Genomic DNA, 14542 nt, shown 5'->3' on the forward strand with positions numbered 1-14542 from the left:
TCACTTCTTGAGTTCGATTATGGTCAAGGTTCAATCACATTCAGTATGTTTCCGTTAGTCGAAATGCCAATGCAATTGCCTCCAGAAGAAGTAGACGATCGCTAAATTGTTGGTAGTGTAAAAATTCATGGATATATATGATATTCATTTAATTCAGCGTACTGACATAAACTTGAGGAATATATCGTTGAACGAAACAAATATGCTACGGATGTAACCTCGTCGATAAGACGTTTGCGTGAATCGATTCCTCAAATAGTTGTCTTGGTTTCATGAAGAACGTTAATATGTTGTTATACGTAAGTATCAGTTATATTCAAATGCGGAAAGAGGAACATTGTATAATGAAACAAGTAACTACACTAATGCAAACAACTGACATGTGAATCACCAGGTGTATTTTGTTCTGATGGGAATGTTATTAACACAAATTTAAGTACAGCCATGTATACTAATTATTGATTAAACTTCGTATACTCTTTAAAATATCGGAACTACATTAGGAGTTATAGTAAGCCTCTGGTTCTGAACATTTTCATACATTCTTTAAATTAAATTGTAGGCAATAAACTACAAAGATTTATTGAAATAAATAAGCACATCGGGTCTTAGTGTACAAAAATATCCATAATAAATGTTAATGTTATGAAAAAATAAATGTAACTACCAGTAAAATATTAAAGACCGTAAGGGGACAATCAACATTCTAATTAGTAATTAATAAGAATTTAAGAGTTTCTAATCAGTAATTAATAAGAAGATAATCGATAATATAAAGTAGACATGTGTATGAGAGGCGTATTTATATTAACACTTATGAAAAGGAACTAAGAGTTGTCGTTAAATTCATTAAGGAGCGTCAATAAATATTTATAATACTGAAAATGTGGGCAAATTAAACACCCTAGCATTAACAAGTATTGATGTACATTAATATATTCATGAACGCATCCAGGATGCAATAATTTCTGCGAGAAAAAATAAAACTGCACATGCATTTATAATAATTACCTGCAATTAGAAAAAGCCTGATCTTATGAGACAAATTATTCTGAATAAACGGTCACATGCTCAATCTGACGCTGTTGCAAACGATTTTTACATAAGTCTTGGAATGTTTATCGATGTACTTACAAAAGTAATTTTTTATATTGGTATTACCATACAGATTGTATCTGTCAATAAATGCCCCTTTATAGATTATAGGCATCTTAAATACTTTATAGATAATAGGCATCTTAAATATTGATAAAATATAATTACCACCCATCCACACTATACCTCCCCTAAGCCTTAAAACATACACTACATACATTTAAGACTATCATATAACCTTTTCCATTGTATTTTATATAATACGCTCCGCCTTTGTCTTAGAATTCAATATAACTCCCCCCAACATCCTGTATGTGTTTATTGATTTATATCGTTGTGGATGAATTCAACGCTAGACGTCGTATCCCCATTATGTTACCTAACATCTTCTCTATCCTTCTGATGAGAAGCATTAGGATTCGGCATGATTTGGCATAAAGAGTTATCCCTATCCCCCAATAAAATGTGCATATACCCTTATTAAATCAATGAACCGTTTTGGTTTGATGTTTGAGGTTACTTTTCATTAAGTGTTGGCTTTAAATTGACCTAGATACAGTATTGGTATAACAAGCGTTAATTGCTTATTGGAGTGCAGTTTAATAGGCGATGGAAAACGTTAGACTTTGCAAAATGAGATTTTTTAAACATAATTGTACTATGAACAAAAATAGTTGTAACGTTTGTTCGATCTTACAAAGGGGAGGGAGATTCAGCGTGGTTTGCTGTATTAATGTTATATAAGCGTTGTATATTCAGAGAGTGTGGTATTTCTATTAAAAGATTACATTTTTAGTGGCAAGGGAAGAAGAAGAAAGGAAATTTGAGGTGTTAGCCGTTTGCTAGTGAAACGAGCAGCAAAGGAAGGGTGTTAAGTTTAGCGTAAGAGGTGATGCTTCTAACTAGCGGTGTTATTTCAACAGTGTTATTTGTATTGCCGTATTTGAATTTTCTTTTTAGTCTGCAACTGCAAATTATCTCTAGGTTAGAGTCGAGGATGATTAACTTATTTGGGGCATGGATTATCACGACCCCCTCTAGGGTTAAACGCAGGCATGATTTCGAGTCTGGGCTGTATGATTTAGATTTTCTTAATGTTTTCAATTTTGATGTGAAGTCTATGTCATTTTGTTTCGAATTTCTTACTAAGTTGGATGGGGTTAGTTTATCCTTAGGGATCTCTCTGAATAACGATTTTAAGTATTTAGAAATTCTATCTTTTATCGGGAAAAAGGATAGTTCTATGTACGTGTGTATTTTTTTATTTACGTGCCGTGTATTAAAAGTTTCTTCGTTTATTTGGAGGGAGGTGACTAAGTGTAGATATTCTGTTTTTTTCGATGTGAGGCTCAACACCGTCTATTCCAATCGTTTGAGTGATCAGTTGTTGGTCAGTGCATTGATATTTCTTGAGTTATGTGTATCATCGCTTGCATTACTGGTTGTATGGTCTGGGCGGTCAAGTAATTCGTAGTCGTGCTAGATAGAAGTAGGTACTGTGCATGGATCGATACAGTTATAATTTGGATGAGCAAGACTTGAAGTGCCGTTAACTATTTTCTGCGCAGATTCCATTTTCTTATTATTCGTGTTTACAATAGTTTGTGCTATATAAGGCATGGTTGAAAAGAATCAGTTAATATAGTTTGTTTTTATTATTTAAGACCGAGCTGTATTTGTGATGATGCTTGAATGAATGTTCTACTATTTTAAAGGATTATTTTGGGATATGAGTTTTGACATTATTGTTGTATGTTTCCTTTTTTCTATGTGCTTTATATATTTGGATTATTAAACATATTCTCATTATGATTCGGCCTGACTTTGTTTTTTGCTTAGATTTACGTTTAGACATGTTGTGGGTAACTATGACGAAGTGTGGTGTAAATGAAGAAAAAAGAAACAAGAACGACCGACCGCGTTTTTGTGTTGCTTTACCTCGTGTTCATAATGAAGAAGAAAGAAACAAAAATGGCTGCCCTGTTTCTTTATATGCCTACAGGGTGACCACGAGGTATGCAAATGAGATGCTCCTGATTGGAGATAAAAGAGGAGTGATTTGGGGAAGAAAGGCATTCTGAAGTTAGATTGCGAGCAGAGAAGTTGTATTTGTAGAAGACAAAAGTCGGATTCGGGGAGAGAAAAGCTAAAGTTACAGAAGTTCGTTTTGGAGTGGAGAGAATACGCGTCAAGTGGTAACCAGAAAGTGAAAGTTGGGACAGCAGTGTCACGCAAGCGACAAGCTATTTCGGCGCATCGAGCAAATTAACATGGCTGAGGGGAGACTGAGCCCTCAGATGTTGAGACCATTTACTGGGGAGGGTGACCTGATTAAGTGGCTGGATAAATTAAAAATGGTGGCGAAGCTGCAAAAGATAGACGATGTGGTCACCCTGCTGCCGCTATACTTAGAGGGGGAAGCCCTCACGATTTACCAGCAGATGCGAGATGAAGACAAGGAAGACGTTGCCTTAGTGGAGCAAAGGCTGAAATTGGCCTTCGCTGAGGGCCCATTTGAAGCACTTGGCAAGCTGTCAAGTTTGAGGTGGACCGGCGAGTCCGTTGACGTCTTTGCGGCAGAGATCAGGAGACTGGCAGGGTTGGCTGGTTACGTGGGGAGGAGCCTGGAGATGACGGTAAAGCTGTACCTAGTGAACGGCTTCCCAGAGGAAATCTCTGCGAACATGCAGAGAATCACGGGGATCCATTCTATGGAAGTGGACGATCCCTTGGTCCACGCCAGAGTCCTAGTGAAAAATGTTAAAATCCCAATCGTTGCTGCAGCTGTGAGTGAAAATATTTGCATGAGGTCTCACTTGAATGAGAGGCAGCCGGCGAGGCGACAGGAGGGGGGACCTGCCATCAAGTGTTTCCGGTGCCAGGGTCCTCATCTGATCAAGGACTGCAAAGAGCCGAGACCGGGGACCATATGCTACCGATGTGGACAAGTGGGGCATATAAGCCGCTATTGTGTTGCTGCACGGGACCAGGAAACGAGTGAAGGGGAGCTATTGCGCCAGTGGTTACCCCTTCTGTGTGGAAATTGCGCATGATGGAACATTGCCTCGGTTACCGGTGGTAGTCAATGGGAAGAGAGCCATATCCCTTGTCGACGCAGGCTGCACTACAACGTTGTTAGCGGGGAATGTCGCGAGGTCATGGAGCGGAACCAGGATTATTAGGACCGTGGATGGCAGGGATGTGAAATGCCTAGGAGAGACGACAGCGGAAGTAATGGTGCAAGGGGTGCCCATTGAACTGCAAGCCCTAGTGTTGAATCGTCTGGTCGGTGGTGTCGACGTTATTATAGGTATGAGTGCAATTAACCGATTGGGGGGGAGCTACGTTAAGAGGGGGCCAAGTGACGTTTGGATGTCTCGGCGCAGTGGGGATGGCAGGAGTGGAAGGTGATAGAACCGTCAGAACCCCAAAACCGGAGGTTTACTGCATTGAGGACAAAGATTTCCTGGCGAAGTTTTATGGCGTGAGGTGGACGGTGGAATGGAAATGGATCTCCGGGCCCCCAGAACTACAGAATAAGGTGGGCTGCTACGAAAACACCCTGCGAGGAGAAATAAGAAAAGGATTCGAGGAAGAAGTGGAGAGGTGGATAAAAGAAGGAATTCTGAAACCGTGGACAGGGGGAGAAAAAGGAGTGTTGCCACTACTGGCGGTTGTTCAGCCTACCAAAAACAAGATTAGGCCCGTGCTGGATTTTAGGGAATTGAACAGACACGTAGCCTGCCTCACTGGAACGGGGATCGACGTATGTGAGGAGGTCATGAGGAAATGAGAAGAATGGGGCGGGTCACTAAGATGGTCGATCTGAAATCGGTATATCTGCAGATCCATGTAGATGAAAAACTCTGGCAGTACCAACTGGTCCGGTACAAGGGGCGGGTGTATTGTCTGACGAGGTTAGGCTTTGGGCTGAGTTCAGCCCCCAAAATTATGACTGCCGTGCTGAAGGAGTGCTGAGCAAAGACTGTACAGTGGAGGAGGCCACTAGTTCGTACATTGACGACATCCTGGTGGAGGAGGCAGAGGTGACAGCAGAGAAAGTAAGAAGCCATGTCGAGAAGTATGGGTTAACTGCGAAACCGGCGGAGGCCCTAGATGGAGGAGCGGTGCTGGGGTTGAAACTAAGGCGAGATGGAAAAGAAAGCCTTTGTCTTCGAACGAGGGAATGCAATACCCGAAGTCGGATCTGAGCTGACGAGGCGAGAACTCTTCTCAGTCTGCGGGAGGCTGGTCGGGCACTATCCTATCGCTGGCTGGCTAAGGATAGCATGCAGCTTTATTAAACGACAAACAGGCACTGATGGCTGGGAGGGCCGTGTGACGAAGGAGGTCATGAACATGCTGCAAGAAGTCATTGCGAGAGTGAGGAATGAGGACCCAGTGAAAGGGAAATGGTATGTCAGCGGCGAAGACGCGGGTGTGGTTTGGTGCGATGCCAGTAACCTGGCGTTGGGCGGCGTACTAGAGATAGGAGGTGTAACTGTGGAGGATGCGGCATGGCTAAGAAAAAACAACGACTTCTCCCATATCAACGTAGCAGAACTAGATTCCGCTATAAAAGGAATCAATCTGGCCCTGAAATGGGGATTGAAAATGATTGAAGTCCAAACCGATTCGGCAACGGTAGCATCGTGGATTCGGTCGGCAGTAACTAGCGATAAGAGAGTTTAACCAGGGGGGCTGCGGAAATGCTGAGCAAGCGCAGACTCGGAGCGCTCACCGACCTGATAGCGGAATTCTAGTTGAGAGTATCTGTTGTGTTGGTCCCGTCAGAAAAAAACAAGGCGGATTCGATGACACGCGTGAAGAAGGCCTGGCTGCAGGAGGGAAAGGACGTCTCCTCGGTATGCTGTGCAGGGGAAGAAGTCAAAGAGTCACACGAAATGCACCACTTTGGTCGAGAACGAACGTTATTCCTAGCCAGAGAGGTTTACCCGGAGACCATTGAGGAGGAGGTACGGGAGGTGGTGGAGAACTGTCGAGAGTGCCAATCAATTGACCCTGGACCGTCCAGACACGAAGCAGGAGAGCTACACGTTGCGGAGGACTGAAAGAGATTGGCCATTGATGTGACACACTATCGCCACAAATTGTATCTGTCGATGGTCGACTGTGGACCGGGAAGGTTTGCCATCTGGAGAGAGATCAGAGCAGAAGCTGCATGGGCGATCGGAGGGGTCATCGAGGAGATATTTTTGGAGAGAGGGCCGGTTGAGGAATTCTTAATTGACAATGGCCCCGCTTTCCGATCAGAAGCATTTAAAGGGGTGTGCGATAAGTGGGGAGTAAGGCAATTTTTCAGAGTAGCGTATCGGCCGAGTGGCAACGGAATAGTGGAGAGGAATCATCGCACCATTTAAGCCGCTGCGGAAAAAAAGCAACGTATCACCCATAGAGGCGGTGTTTTGGTATAACATCTCGCGAAGACCAAACAAGATGAGACAACTGTGCCTTATAGGGCCGTTTTCACATATAAGTGGCGGCATCCGTGCAACAAAACAGCAGGAATTGAGAGTGAATAAGCCACTATCAAAGTAGGTGAAGAGGTGTGGGTGAAACCCCCCAATGCACAGTGTACCACTCGTTGGAAAAGAGGGGTCGTAACAGGATGGCAGTCGAAGAACAATGTGATGGTGAATGGCGTTCCCCGGCATATCTTAGACCTGCGTCGTGTGACATTGCCGGTAGGCAGTGAGGGCAGTGAAGAAGGGGAAATCGAGGGCCACCGAGAAGCAAATGATGCTGCTCGACCTGACTTAGGCCCGCGTTGTAGTGAACCTGAAAACGTTAACCCCCGAGAAGTTGTCCCCCAGAGGCCTCGACGTGAGAGGAGGCGGCCTGCTTTGATTGAGGATTACGAAGTATCCTATTGATCTCGAAGATCAGGGGGGACGTGTGGTGTAAATGAAGAAAAAAGAAACAAGAACGACCGACCGCGTTTTTGTGTTGCTTTAACTCGTGTTCATAATGAAGAAGAAAGAAACAAAAATGGCTGCCCTGTTTCTTTATATGCCTACAGGGTGACCACGAGGTATGCAAATGAGATGCTCCTGATTGGAGATAAAAGAGGAGTGATTTGGGGAAGGAAGGCATTCTGAAGTTAGATTGCGAGCAGAGAAGTTGTATTTGTAGAAGCGAAAAGTCGGATTCGGGGAGAGAAAAACTAAAGTTGCAGAAGTTCGTTTTAGAGTGGAGAGAAGACGCGACAAGTGGTAACTAGAAAGTGAAAGTTGGGACAGCAGTGTCACGCAAGCGACACGAAGGTGTCGGGGTGTTTCGTACCCTTACTCGTATCGTATTAAACTGTGTCTTCACATACTGACTTTGCTAATGTGTTGTTATAAAAGTTAGCGCTTTCATTGAATATGTAATAATTTACAGATATCTTGGAGATTCTTTTGGCCCCACTGATATAAGGATTGCTTTTATGACGGATATCGGTAATTGGAAATATGTGAACATAATGCAGCGAAACATTTTGTTTATGGTACGGGCAGTATGATGCTTCCGTTAGGTCTTTGGTTACGCCTAAGAATATGTTTTCTTTTCCTATCGTTATACTAAGGCCATAGCTTGTAAATATTTTTTTAGGTTAACTATGGTACTATTGGTACCCTGGACCTTGTTAGATGTACTAATAGGGTGTCGTCCCTTTACAGGGCTCCCTGCAAATCGCTTTTATTGGATCTGTGTTTAAGTTAATTTAATAGAGATTTTGACCGAAACTGTCACCGGGGCTGAATCTGGCAGACCCATCACGATATCAAATTGATCTGGTGTGGTTTTCCTGATTCAGAGTTTATTATCTAACTGTATTAGGGTATTTCTTTATAATAATATTGATCTAATTACTAATTCGGAGAGGGATGAGTTGTTTTAGCTAGGATGAGAGCATTGTTCAATAGTATAGGAGAGATTGATTGGTAATAGTTTTCAATGTCAAATGCAATGAGGTTTAACCTTGTTGTCAATGTAAAATGCAATGAGGGTTAACCTTGTGTTTTAGGTTTAAGAACCAATGTATAACTTTGTCTGATTATTGTTAGAGGGAGAAACTTATTTTCTTTTTATATTTGGTATCATTCTGTCAAGTATGTGTTTACTAATTTTTCTGTCAAGTATGTGTTTACTAATTTTTCCTGATTTTGAAAGGATACTAATGATGTAAAGAGAATCTTGGCGTAGCAAGGGTGAGTATTTCTGTGTAGTTATTTAAGTTCATGCTAGTAAATAGACGCTTAGCTAGGGCATTGATATTTTGTACTACGTTTTGCGGTACTTCTTTATATGATTCTTTGTTCGTTTTACCTGATGAATCCATGCTATGTCGCATCCCAATTATATTACTTGGCATTTTCTCTACTCTTCTTATGAGAAGCATTATTGTTTTCTTATATACGATCTAATAGAACTTGTTGAGTTTTATATTATATCGATAAATTTCCTCTTATATAATTAGATTTAATCGATTCTTCTAACTCACTTATCCACCCATATACTTATTTTCAGTAAAATTGATTGGACAGTACCGATACGGTAGAGATGCGTATTGATACTGGAACGCATGAGCCCATACGGGAATGCCCGAACCGGACATCGCTTAAGCAAAGAAAAGAAGTAGAGTCTGCAATAGGGGAAATGATGCAGGCTCCAGTAATCGAAAGATCAAACAGCCCGTTGAGTTTTCCGATAGTTTTAGTAGAGAAGAAAGACGGAATTAAAAGGTTCTCTGTGGATTTTATGGCACTAAAGAAAATAACAAAGAAGTATGCCTGAGCGTTACCAGTTATAAATGATATTTGAGCCTTGCTGGGGTCGGCAAAGTACTTCTCAAAGTTAGATTTGAAGTCAGGGTACTGGCCGGTTAAATTTAATGAGAACGATAAGGAAAAAACTGCATTCATCTGCCACAAATGGTTGTTCTATTTTAATGTAATGCCGTTCGGACTTGCGAACGCCCCCGAGCTTTTCCAGGAGTTGATGTCCGTAGTATTACAATGACAGGAAGAATTCGCTGTACCGTATTTGGATGACCTTTTAATATTCTCCAATACAAAGGCCATATAAAATACATAGTTAAGGTATTACGTAGTTTGCGCAAGCCCAATCCTAGGTTAAAAGCAAACAAGTGTTAGTTTTTTTAATACAGAAATACGGAATCTGGGGTTCAAAGTTAGTGAGAGAAGTACACAGCCAGACATGGATAAAGTCAAGTCTATAAAAATGATTTCGACTCCAACCACTGTAAAGCAAGTAAGAACTTTCATTGGTATGCCATCATACTATCGGCGATTTATAAAAAAAATTTCCGATATCGCCGAGCCGTTAATCCGATTAATGAGGAAGCATGCACGATTTTATTGGGACAATGCATGTCAGTCTGCCTTTGATAGCCTAAAAACAAAGCTTGCAGACATGGTAACACTGGCTTATCCCGATCCGGATTAGGACTACCGACTGTATACAGATGCTTCTGATCATTCCATTGGGGCATGTCTATCACAAATGGTCTATGATCCAAAATAGAGTAAAGAGGTAGAAACACCTATTTACTTCTTATCCCATGAGTTGAGTGATACTCAAACCAGGGGGTCAAGGATAGAAAAAGAGGCATATGCGATACACTATGCCCTGAATAAATTAAATCACTATTGGCATAGTGCTACGTTCACCATCTATACAGACTATAGACCATTGGAGTATTTATTAAACTTACCAATTCAAAATAGGAAAATACAGACGTGGGCTTTAAGTATGGCTGGCTATAATTGCAACATAATTTTTTTTTAATTACATTTTCACCCCAAACAAGGCACATTGCCACTTTGGTGTAGGGGGTTACTATCAGGGGAAACATCTACTGGGGCACTATGTAGGGATTAGGGCAGCGAGATGTTGGTTCACGTTGCACTTGAACTTATGCATGTCAGTACAGTTGGGGAAGCAGTGACCTGGAATGGAATTCCAAAGTCTAGCAGTTCTGGGGAAGAAACTACTGGAGTAGAAAGATCTTTTACATCTAGGGATCTCTATAGTGTGCGGGTGGGATTTTGCAGCTGGTCTGGTCTGTCGAGGGTGTTCACGTCGTGGGGGCACAAGTGCTTGCAGTTCTTCAGAGCATTCACCATTATAATACTCGTAGAACAGGCAGAGGGATGCAACGTTTCGACGATGGGACAGAGGCTGAAGTTTAGATGCCAGTTTAGGGCCTATCAGATTTGCGACTCTCTTTTGAACCCTGTCAAGGAGAGAGAGACTAGTAGCCGATGCACCGGCCCAAATATGACAGCAATACTCCATACATGGGCGAATAGTGGCCTTATAGAGGTACAGGATACTTTCGGGTGTTAGAGGTTTTCTAGCACGGTAGAGAGAGCCCACCTTCCTCGCAGCGGCCCTGGCAATGCCCTCGATGTAATTGTTCCAGCTCATGTTTCCTGTGAACGTTAGGCCAAGGAGCTTGAAAGACGTACTCTCAACTAAAGAGTTGTTGGCCATTGCTATAGGTGGTAGAGAAGGTTTCTTGTAATTATTGAATGAAACCAGTTTTGTCTTGGTGGCATTGAACGTTACCATCCATTTTTGTCCCAATTCCACTACTGATTTGAGGTCATCCTCTAGTGTTTCTGCCATTACTTTAGATATATGTTCATTTGTTTTCCTGTCGTGTCTGCTATAGAGTGTGGTGTCATCAGCATATATACCCATCTCAGAGGCAATTTTATCGGGGAGGTCATTTATGAATATCATGAACAGCAGAGGACCAAGGATAGATCCCTGGGACACCATGGCATTTATATTATATTGTTTAGACGTACGACCGTCGAGGACAACCTAGATTTTCTCTTATCTAAGAAGGATTTAATTATGTTAAGTATTCTACCAGTGATACCGTAAGATCTAATCTTCCTGAGGAGACCCTCATGCCATACCCTGTCAAAAGCCTTATATATATCTAGAGCTACCGCTCTGCCCTCTCCCGCTTTGTCCAGTGAATGGTATATGCGTTCAGAGATTACAGTGAGGATGTCTGCCGTGGAACGGGCTTGTCTAAATCCATATTGATGGTCGGTCAGAAGTTTAGCATCTGTAAGGTGCTGGACTAGAGCATGGTTAATTAAGGTCTCAAATATTTTGGCAAAAAGTGGGAGGAGGCTAATAGGGCGATAATTTAATGGGTCAGTTCTTTCGCCAGAATTCTTGAATACTGGTACCACAAAAGCAGTTTTCCAACAGCTCAGAAAGCAAGATTCGGAAAGCAATGTACCTGAAGGGGAAAGACAACGTCTGTGCGGATCTCTTGTCACGCTCTGTAGATTCGAGCCAGGACAATGATGGTTCCCCTGTAGAAATAGACAATAGGAATTATACAGTGAATGCAATAAACTCAAATCATTTTGAGCCAAAAGATTTTGCATCACCTAAGCATGCTGAGGACTTATCGGTAACACACGAGCGTCCTACATTGTCGGGTTTAGATATAAGTAAGGAACAGGAAGCAGATAAGGAGATTATAGATTCAAAGATCCAAATGAAAAACGGTAAATCGTCCAAGATGGAACGAAAAAAGTACATAATAATGGACGATGTAGTATATAACTTGTCGCAACCCGACGACGAACTAAGAGAAAGGGTGTTAGTCAATACCATGATAATAATGGTCACATGGGCGTGGAAAAAACGTTCCACGCTATAAAGCAAACCCATTTCTGGCCTGGTTTATTTAAGCAAATAAATAAATGCATAGGTAAATGTATTCCGTGCCAAACCAGAAATTTTAGGAAACAGAAACGTCAAATGCAGGAGAGCGATTTGCCTCCCTTTCCTTTCGCTAAACTAGCGTTAGATGTTTCCGCGCCTTACCCAACAACTCTATCAGGCAACCAATATAGTGACTTTTATAGATATGTACAGCAGTTTGCTAGAGGCTTTTTGCTATTCCGAATAAGAAAGCAGAAATAGTGGTGCATGTATTGATTGACGAGATTTTTCCCAGATTCGGGGCACCACTGCAGCTTTTAACGGATAATGGGCCTGAGAACCTAAATAAGATAATGAAAAAGGCGCTAGAGGACCTCAACGTACATCATGTGACCACATCGTTCTTACCATCCCAGAGTAACGGCAAAGTTGAAAGGTCCCACAGAACGATGCGTGACGTCCTAGCGAATAAAATAGGGGGCAATGGGCAGTCGTGGGATATAGACATGAATCAGATGTTAACGGTTGGCAGGTTCCATGTAAGCGAAACGTCGAAATTTTCACCCTATGATTTACTCTACAATAGAGATGTTGTTCTGCCGTTGGACAATATTCTAAGACCCCGTAGAGTATACTATGGGAATGAAAATCATGAAATCGCTCTACAGGAAATGCATCGAACCTTCACTTTAGTAAGGAGTAATATAAAGAATGCTAGGAAAAAATGATAGAAAGATCTAAGAAGAAAACAAAAGCCGTCGAATTTAAGGTTGGTGATTTGGTGTATTATAAAAACGACCAAAACCGAGGAAAACTAGATGCACGATGGAAACCGTACTACGTAGTGATAGAAAAGACTGGGCCAGTTTCATATAGAATTAAGGACCAATCAACGGACTTTGTAACGAAGGCGCATGCAAAACATCTCAGAGCAGCGTATATCGAGGAGTGGGAGATTCCCACTACAGAGAGGCCGTTAAACAAAGCTGCATTGTCTGTTCCAAAGGAATCTAGTTATTCAGACAGCGAATCAGCCACAGGCGAAGCTGATTATGCAGTGCAGAGGAGTCGTCATCAACGGGAGGGATCGGATGAGGAATATGACGTACCGTAGATGGAACAAAAGATCGTGACACGGAGCATGACGACGGTACGTGAAACCAATATAGATGAAATCAGCTGCACGTATCCGTCGCATGCAGTGCACGAGAGTAGAAATAGGGACCAACAACTCGTAAATAGAGTTAGTACGAGGGTTGGTAGCGGGGTGGAGGAATAGGAGAGAGGGAATTGTTAAGGAGGGTTACAAAAATACCCTTAATACAATTAAAAGATAATAAAATTGTAAACTGTGAACATCGTCCTATTCAATAAATAAAAAAAATAGAAGATCCCTTATCTCCATGGTTAAAGCAACTCACGTCTTAGGGAAAGATAGAGCGGCTTCTCATGTCAAAAAAGTAAAAATAAATGTAAAGTTACAACTTAAGTAATTTGAGCAGAAGCAAGCATAGTCTATCGGACGCCAGCTGCCTCAATATTAATTTTTAAAATTGGGATGAAAATACCACCTTTGTTACTTGAAATGAAACAAAAACATACAGTGAGGGAGACTCCGAGAAAAAGAAATGAAAAAGAAATGTGTGTGTGCGTGTGTGTGCGTTATACCAGATTTCTTTTAATAATATTAAATTATGTCCACAAACAAAAAATATATACAGACAAATAAATAACTCAAATGCATTAACGATAGTGGACAAGAAAAAGATGATTTATTGTGGAACAGAAAAAGACGTCATTGAAAAAAAGAACAATAAATATAAATGTATTTAAAAAAAAGAGAGAGAAATATGCACGACATCTAGAATTAAAAAAAAATTATATGTATATATAATTTTTGTAATTGGTGGTATGGGAGGAGTGTTATAAAGAGAGGAGAGGTGCGAATGAACTCGAAATCTGTGCCATCAAAAATGAAACCTGGAATTGGATGACCTGGCCCTATGACGCAAGTCGGTTTATTGGTCAGACCGTTGAATTAAGCAAAGTTCGAATGAACTTAAACCCTGACTGACAAAAATGTACCCGGGAATAAGATTCCGTAATTCGGCAGCAAGTAAGACCAAATGCAAACGCAGAGAGGGTCAGAATGTGGATCGATGACGTAATTGGTTAACGGATTACGAGGTCGAAAATTCATAAAAGTCAAATGCTAAAAAAAGAACGAGGCAGTCCGAGAGTGACAGTAGAGAAGGGAGGACAGACGACGCTCAACTGCCTGTCACGGTCGCAACCACACCGTCTCAACCTACACTATCTCCACCACCACCTCCACCGCCGTATTATGTGTATATGAATGTTCATTAAATAAACCAGGTTGTTTTATAACATAGCGTCTCGTTATTCATTGATAATTGAGCTGCTGTCATTCCACTCACTAGACGACTTACAACAACCATATATGCATAAATGTCAAACGAACAATCTCTTTATCTATCTAGATAATAAACATCTCAGATAGTTTAAATACAGTCTTCGTGTTAATAAAATAGACGTCAACGCCAGTATATAACACTAGTGAATTATTAGTAAATGAGTATGGACTTGAAAACAGTAGTAAATTTAGAGCAAATAAGTTTGCGGTTGAGATCAGTACTGGATTAAGAGTAAACAAGTTTGGATTTAAAAGTTGTAGTGAATTTATGTACAGTAATGTTGGATTTGA

This window comes from Euprymna scolopes, chromosome 4 (assembly GCF_053919585.1).
Source record: "Euprymna scolopes isolate OS-2025 chromosome 4, ASM5391958v1, whole genome shotgun sequence".
Lineage (NCBI taxonomy): Eukaryota > Metazoa > Mollusca > Cephalopoda > Sepiida > Sepiolidae > Euprymna > Euprymna scolopes.